This window comes from Podarcis pityusensis, assembly GCF_964106645.2.
Source record: "Podarcis pityusensis genome assembly, chromosome: 2".
Classification (NCBI taxonomy): Eukaryota; Metazoa; Chordata; class Lepidosauria; order Squamata; family Lacertidae; genus Podarcis; species Podarcis pityusensis.
In genome coordinates this window covers 8408701-8416756 of record NC_138029.1, presented here as the reverse complement: position 1 = coordinate 8416756, position 8056 = coordinate 8408701, and positions in this window count along the sequence as shown.

Genomic DNA, 8056 nt, shown 5'->3' with positions numbered 1-8056 from the left:
TCCATGGGACTCTCAAGAGTCTCCTCCAGCACCAGAATTCAAAAGCATCAATTCTTCGGCGATCAGCCTTCTTTATGGTCCATAAAGTATACACCTCAGCTATTTGTGTTCACAGGTACGCAGACTGTATACTCGCTGGATATAATGTGTGGACACCACCATAAACTCACTGTAATGATTACAAGCACAATTATCAAAATATTGGGGCTACCCTGGTAAGTAGGCACAATGGGAGCAATCCTATGTGGGTCCAAACTCCCACGAAGTCTCTGTTTTTAAAACTTAATTCATTCATTCAGATTGCTCCAGATATACTGTATGCATGATTTTCTGCAACATTTCCTCTTCAGTTTCCCTTGAGTTCCCTTCAAGCCTTCCCATTCTATCTCCAAGGCTGGGCTGTACTTCAAATTTCAGAAAATGTTTTACGGCAGGAAGATATTGACTCATACCTTATGGCAAACCTGGCCTGTCCTATAACTTCTCAAGGTGTTTTGTGGTAGGGGGAAAGGCAGGGCAATATGTTAGAGACATGGAATTTCCTGTTTTGTTTTGTTTTTAATTGTTTTCAGCCCTGATGCTTTGGGAGTGATAACTTCTTAAAAGGGTGTTTTCCCACCTTTCCTGTTTACACCGCCACCCCTATCTATCTGTGTCAGATATTCAGTGCAATTTGCAAAGGCATGAATGTCCTAGCCCTAATTGGCAACATTTGGTAAAAGGATGGGCGAGTCAGAAGCCAGGAAGAAGCCAGGAAGGAAAACTGGCATAGCGTCATTGTGTGTGGAAATCTGGAACTACCATCTAAAACAACCAGGGTACCTAAGTGCCTTGACTGCAATGGAGCTGTCTCAGAACTATTGTGCAGTGTGTGTGTGCATCTCAATATGATTTACAGTGGTACCTCGGATTACATACGCTTCAGGTTACATACGCTTCGGGTTACAGACTCCGCTAACCCAGAAATAGTGCTTCAGGTTAAGAACCTTGCTTCAGGATGAGAAGAGAAATTGTGTGGGGGACTTCCGGGGTGGCGCCATTGGTAATGGTGGATTCCCTCTGATCTGGAGGGACCAGCTCCACGGGAAACGGGTCTTTCCCGCTACGGCGAAGCGGGGACCCTTTCAAAAATCACAGGCAATGAAGCCTGTGACCATGGGACTCGGCGGGCACCTTTAGCGCCCCCCCAACCCACAAAGGAACCCACTAACGGGCTCCGGAGCGAAGAGGGGGAAGTGGCGCGGTGCTGAGAGTCAACTGCTTCTTCCGGAGAGCGCTGCCTTTTTCCTGGGACAATTTGGCTTCTAAAACAATCACCCGTGAGTACTTAAATTTCGGACAATTGGACTCTAAATAAGGACTTGTGTGCAGAAAGGAAAATTGGACTTAAAAGTTTATTTCAATTTGGCACTGAAACGGGAAGGTCTAAACAGGAAGTCAGCCTTCCGTTTCTTTGTAGATAGATTAAAGCAAAGACATGGCAAACTAGAGCTCAGAAAATCGTTTGTAAAGGACTAACTTTCATCATTTAAGATTGTTGAACCCCCTCCGGAAGCAGGAGAAGAGGGGGGATTTTTTCTGGACTGTTTAAACCTGCAGAAGTGAGTGTAAAGTAAAGTAACTTTCCACCGTCTTGATCCTGGACCGGGGTGTCAGGACTGACGTGTTTTGAAGCTCATTGATCAGAGACAAACGTTTTTGACACATAGCTAAAAGAAGAGAAACATAGTGATTCCATTGTTCCCCTTCGCATTTTAAAGGAACAAATATTGACAAAATATCTGAAAAAGGAAACTTTGTTGTTAGATTTGTCTTTAAAAGAAAAGAACAAATAGAAGTTTTTCCCCTAGAGGGAGCCTGTGAAACTGTAACTAATTCTGAATCGGGGAGCTTGCAGCTGTTACAGATTACGATCGTGGGAATAGACTTCTGACCTTGCAGGACAATGTATTCAGAAGCTCTGCTGTGTGCTCTCTGTAAAACAAGTGCCCTACTGTAACAGCTACATGAGAAGACGGACTTGATGACTGATGCAATCAAAAATTTTGAACAGGCAGTGGGAAATTATATGGAGCCCACTCAGGAATTAAATCAGGAGTGTGCCCTGACAGAACAGATGAGGGAAGAGGATGTTGCTGAATCTTGGGCGCCAGAGATGGAGGGAGCTGTGGCCCAGCAGGAACATGAGCTCTTGGATTTGACAAATGAACTTGGAAAAAGCCAGATTTGGAAAGATAAAGTTTGGTTTGGATTGGAAATGGGGGGTTGGATAGACCCCCCTATGCAGGGATGTTTGGACAAGTCTGGACAAGTCTGGCAATGGGCCGTGAGATGTTTGGGGTTGTGGGGGCTCTTAATTTTGGAGAGACTTTGAAACATGTTCTTAAATACCACATGGAGTTTAGTGTGGACTATGGAAAAGGGGCTGATTTGTCGAGAAGGGTCAAAAACATTGCTAAGATGGAGTTCCCACGAGTGAAAGGAGCAGGAGACAAAGGAAAATACAGTTATAAATATGAAGAAGAGCCGCGGAAGGGACATGGAAGGGACTTAAGGGCCTCGGATATAAGATTACCAGGTTAATGCGCTAGATTGATGAGATAAAAAGGACTGACAAAACCCGGGACCAGGAGGAAGAGACACTGGATGAAGATTGGATTGTTTTTTTATTTCTTTTTTATTATTAGGATTGTTTTATAAAATTGATGAATGTTAGAAAAATGTTGGAACGAAATTATTTGGCTTTAGCAAAAATGTTTAAAGAATTATGTAAGAATATTATGGTTATGAGAAGTTGGTAAAAATAAGATTTAAGTTTTAGGTTTTAAGGTTTTTTATAGTAAGACAAGATTAAAATAGATTAAGGTAATGTAATGACAGAATATTATGAAATATGGAAAGGATTTGCTGCGACAATTAACAACTAGGATACAAAAAAAGGGAGGAGGAGGAGGAGGTCAAAGAAAGAAGGTAATGACAGTTAAGGATTTGAGAATAATGGATTTGTTTTTAAATGTTTGTGGTATATTTTTGTCTTTTGATTTTTATTAATTTGTATTGTTTGATGTGGTTTGTTTTTTCTTTGTTTTTTCTTTCTTTTTTTCTATCTATCTTGTTTTCTTTTGTAATTCTAAAATTTTTTCAATAAATATCTTCTTCTTTTTTTTAAAAAAAGAGAAATTGTGTGGCGGCGGCAGCAGGAGGCCCCATTAGCTAAAGTGGTGCTTCAGGTTAAGAACAGTTTCAGGTTAAGTACGGACCTCCGGAACGAATTAAGTACTTAACCCAAGGTACCACTGTATGATTTATATACTGCTTTTCAACCACAGTGGTTCTCAAAGCAGTTCACAATAATATTTATAGCTGGATCATATTTCCCTCTCAATAACAGATTTGGAATGCATTGCAATTCACAAAGATCAAAAGCTTCAAATACCCCTCAGCGCAACCGAGATAACATGGTTAATGGGAATGGGGAAGAAATTCATTTTTGTTAGAATTTTAAATAGAAAATATTTTAATTCACACCTCTGAGATCAATACATGAACCAAAATGCATCTATCCTTCAAAATCCTTCCTTTTCTGAATTCTGCAATGTGGTTCTTCAACTAAAACAAAACATGCAGGTATTATGAGAAAAGTGTGCATTAAACTGCAGTGGAAATAACATGCAAAAATGCATTATATTATGAATGTGAATAGACTGATGAGATTAAATATTTCATCCCTGTCTAATTAGTGTCATTATTGCTTTCCAATTTCTTTGGGAGATTATATGGGCTAAACTACCACAAACAAGTTGAAATCCTCCCAGAATATGAAACCTGCCACCAAAGGCAGCCCATCCTCTATTTAAAGATAATTTTCTAAAATTCTTTTGCTCCATTATTGGATTCTATTGCTGGTGGCAGGTTTCACATTCCGGGAGGATTTCAACTTGTTTGAAGATATTTCTGGAAAACACACAGAGGAAGCAACTAGTTTCTTCAGTTAGGTCCAACAGATCAATAATTATTTCTCGGCATCAACTCAACATTGGAAAATTCTAACTCGTGATGTATCAGACCTAGGCATAACAAAATAAGATGGGAGAGTTGGATCAATGCTTTGAAACCACTAAGATATCTACTTGGTAGCTTATATGATGGTTTAGAGATCTTTAATAACACAAGCCTAAAAGGTTTACAAGCAAAAATAAAGAAGGTGATTTAAAGTCAGCTACAAGCCAAGTGCAAGTGACTAATAATTAGCTTGTGGGCTGCATGTGTGATAAGGATTATGTAATATATAATTTTTATTTGTTTTTGCACATGCTTCCAAACATAACATCCCATCATATACAATATAACAAACCTTTGGCTATCACAGCTCAGGACTTCCATCAACCTCGACTAATGGTTTTCTAACTTTCCTTCTGATTTTGCATTTTATTTTAATGGTTATTGCTATAAAATCCCAACCCTAAATAAACTCCTTCTTAGTCCTTTTTCGCAATAATTCATGTAGTTCTCCTTACAAAACTTCTTGCAAGAAGTGTGATAAGGATTTTCAGCAAGTCTGGGTTGATGCTACAGAGCAAGTTATAAAAAGGAGAAAGAAACAGTTTGAGTATGAGGCCCAAGAAGAGTCACAAACAGAAATTCAAAGTACAGTGGTACCTCGGGATACATACGCTTCAGGTTACATACGCTTCAGGCTACAGACTCCGCTAACCCAGAAATAGTGCTTCAGGTTAAGAACTTTGCTTCAGGATGAGAACAGAAATCGTGCTCCGGCAGCACAGCAGCAGCTGGAGGCCCCATTAGCTAAAGTGGTGCTTCAGGTTAAGAACAGTTTCAGGTTAAGTACGGACCTCCGGAACAAATTAAGTACTTAACCCGATGTTATGTACTGAGTTGAATAGGATCCAAACTGTAGCAGTCTGATTGGTCCTAGAACAATAGGATCCAAAAGGCAGCAGTCTGATTGGTCCTAGAACAATAGGATTCAGAATGCAGCAGTCTGATTGGTCCTAGAACAATGCAGCAGTATGATTGGTTGGCAGGAACCACCCAATCCTGCTCCAGATAGAAGTGAATCCACATCCTGATTGGCTTACAGTAGAATTCCAGAATTAGCCAATCATGTGCAGCCCATTGTGTAAATAATGTATATAAAGCAGATACTGTGAGGGGACATTCATTCATTCCTCCTCACCACTATGAGCTGAATAAAGAGCATGAAATCACTTTGCGACTCTGAGTATATTTCACTGGCGACGAAGGTGGGATCCCGCTGAGCTGACTGCCACACACAGCACCGCAGCACCGCCAACTGCCGCACCGCTGCCTCGCACCGTGTATCCAGGCTTCAGCTCCGGGGTACAAGGAACTCAGAATGGCAGCCAACAGCAGCTTCTCGCCATTCAACCCAGCATCTGGAGACTGGGAAGCGTACGCCTCCCGTTTCACCTTCCTCCTAGAAGCCAAAGGGGTCACCGACGAAGAAGACGCCAAGAAGAGGGCGATATTCTTCAGCGTCTGCGGAGAGGAGACGTTTGAAATCGCCCGGGCTCTCCTTGCGCCTGAAGACGTCGCTACTGTTCCATACAAAACAATAATGGAACAGCTGAAGGGGCACTTTTCGCCGCAGCCCTCAGTGGTGGCTCGTCGAAATGCCTTCTACGCAAAGCGGCAAGCCCCTGGGGAAACCATAACTGGGTTTGTGACCTCTCTCCGCCAAGCCGCCCGGTTCTGCAACTTCTCAGAGCTGGAGAACATGCTTCGTGACCGCCTCGTCGGTGGCCTGAAGGATGAGAAGCTGCAACGACGCCTCTACGCTAAGAAGGACCTAACGTTCCAGGTCGCTCTGGAGGAGGCCCTGGCAACAGAAGCTGCCGAGAGGTCGACCCAAGAGGCACGGCCGAGCCTACCATCCCAACCGAGGGTCCACCATGAAGACCTCACCGACGACTCAGGATCCGACAGGGAGGAGGTGCACCGAGTACAGCAGCGCACTCAAGCAGCGCACAGACCACAGCTGCCTCGACGAGAAGGAGGGAACTGCGCAAGCTGCGGGGAGAGTCACGAGAGGAGGACCTGCCGTTTCCGCAACGCAGAGTGCAGGCAGTGCAGAAAATCGGGACACATCGCCCGGGTGTGTCGGGCTCGGCCCACCCGACACCAGGCATCAGATGACCAATCCAAGAGCCCCAGGTCCCGGGGCCCAACGCACCAAGGCAACTCGACGGAGCTCACGGACTTCCAGGTATACCAGTTGCCCCACCCCAACGTAGAGAAAATTTATGTAGAGGTACAGATAGAGGGGGCCCCATGCCGCATGGAGCTTGACACGGGTTCAACTCTATCCATAATCTCGGCAAGGACCTTAAGGAAACTGTGTCCCACTGGGGGTCCCAAACTCAGGCCGGCCCCATTCACCCTCCGGGACTTCCAGAAACGTAAGGTCCCCACAATGGGGGTGGGGACCTTCAGGGTGCAATACCGAGGGCGGACGCGGCAACTGGACTTGCTTGTGGTCAAGGGCCCCTACATTAGCTTACTGGGATTGGCATGGTTTGGACCACTGGGGCTAGCTGTCACCGGGGTGAACCACACTAGCTCACAAGTGGACGTGGACGCCATATGCAAGGAATTTCCAGGGGTTTTCGATGGGAAATTGGGACAGTATACGGGCCCCCCCATTGCGCTACAGCTTGACCCCGCAGTACGACCGGTCAGGCTCAAGGCCCGCCGGGTCCCGTTCGCCTTGAAACCCCGTATAGACGAGGAATTGGACCGACTCGTAGAGCAAGGAGTGCTGGAGCCGGTGCCTAATGCTCCCTGGGAAACCCCAATCGTCACACCCGTCAAGCCTAATGGTTCGGTCCGCATCTGCGCAGACTACAAATGTACCATAAACAAGGCCCTCACGGCCCACGCATACCCAGTGCCAGTGGTCAGCCATGTCCTTGCCACCCTGGCTGGGTCGAAAATTTTTGGCAAGCTGGACTTGGCCCAAGCATATCAACAGCTGCCAGTAGATGAGGCCACAGCAGAGGCACAGACGATTGTGACGCACAGAGGAGCGTTCAGGGTAAAGCGGCTGCAATTCGGTGTCAGCGTGGCACCAGGCATATTCCAGAATATAATGGACTCTCTCCTTAAAGGGATTCCTGGCGTCACCCCCTTCTTCGATGATGTGTTGATTGCCGGCCCCACACCAGAGGAGTTTGAGGACCGCCTCCGCACCGTTCTGCACCGTTTCCAGACGGCGGGTCTCAAGGTGAAGCGGGAAAAATGTCTACTAGGAGTGCCTCAGGTGGACTTTCTGGGATTTATGGTGGACGCAGAAGGGGTCCACCCGACTGGGGACAAGGTACGGGCCATTTGTGATGCCCCAGCGCCCAAGAGCAAGACTGAACTTCAGGCCTTCTTGGGACTATTGAACTTTTACCATTCCTTCCTTCCCCACAAGGCGGCGGTAGCGGAGCCCCTACACAGACTCCTGGACAAGCGGGCCCCTTGGGTGTGGGGCCAGCGCCAGGAGGCCGCATTCCAGGCAGTCAAGGACTTGCTTGTCTCAAACTCGGTCTTGGCACACTTCGACGAGAGGCTGCCGGTGGTGCTAGCATGCGACGCCTCACCCTATGGCATTGGAGCTGTCCTGGGGCACCAACTCCCGGATGGAAGAGAGGTACCGGTGGCGTACTTTTCCCAGACACTCAACACAACCGAGCGGAACTACTCGCAAATCGACAAGGAGGGTCTGGCAATCGTAAAGGGAGTAAAAAAATTCCATGATTTCTTGTACGGGCGGCCCTTCACCGTGGTGACTGACCACAAGCCGTTGCTTGGCTTGTTTGCCCCCGAAAAGCAGACCCCCCAAGTGCTGTCTCCTCGCGTCCTCAGGTGGTCAATTTTCCTTGCCAGCTACCAGTATGCACTGATTCACCGACCTGGGAAGGCGATGGGCCATGCGGACGCCCTCAGCAGGCTACCACTACCGGAAACAGGCCCTGACCCAGCACCTGCACAAGAGGTTATGAGCCTGGAGCTGCTTCCCGACCGCCCCATT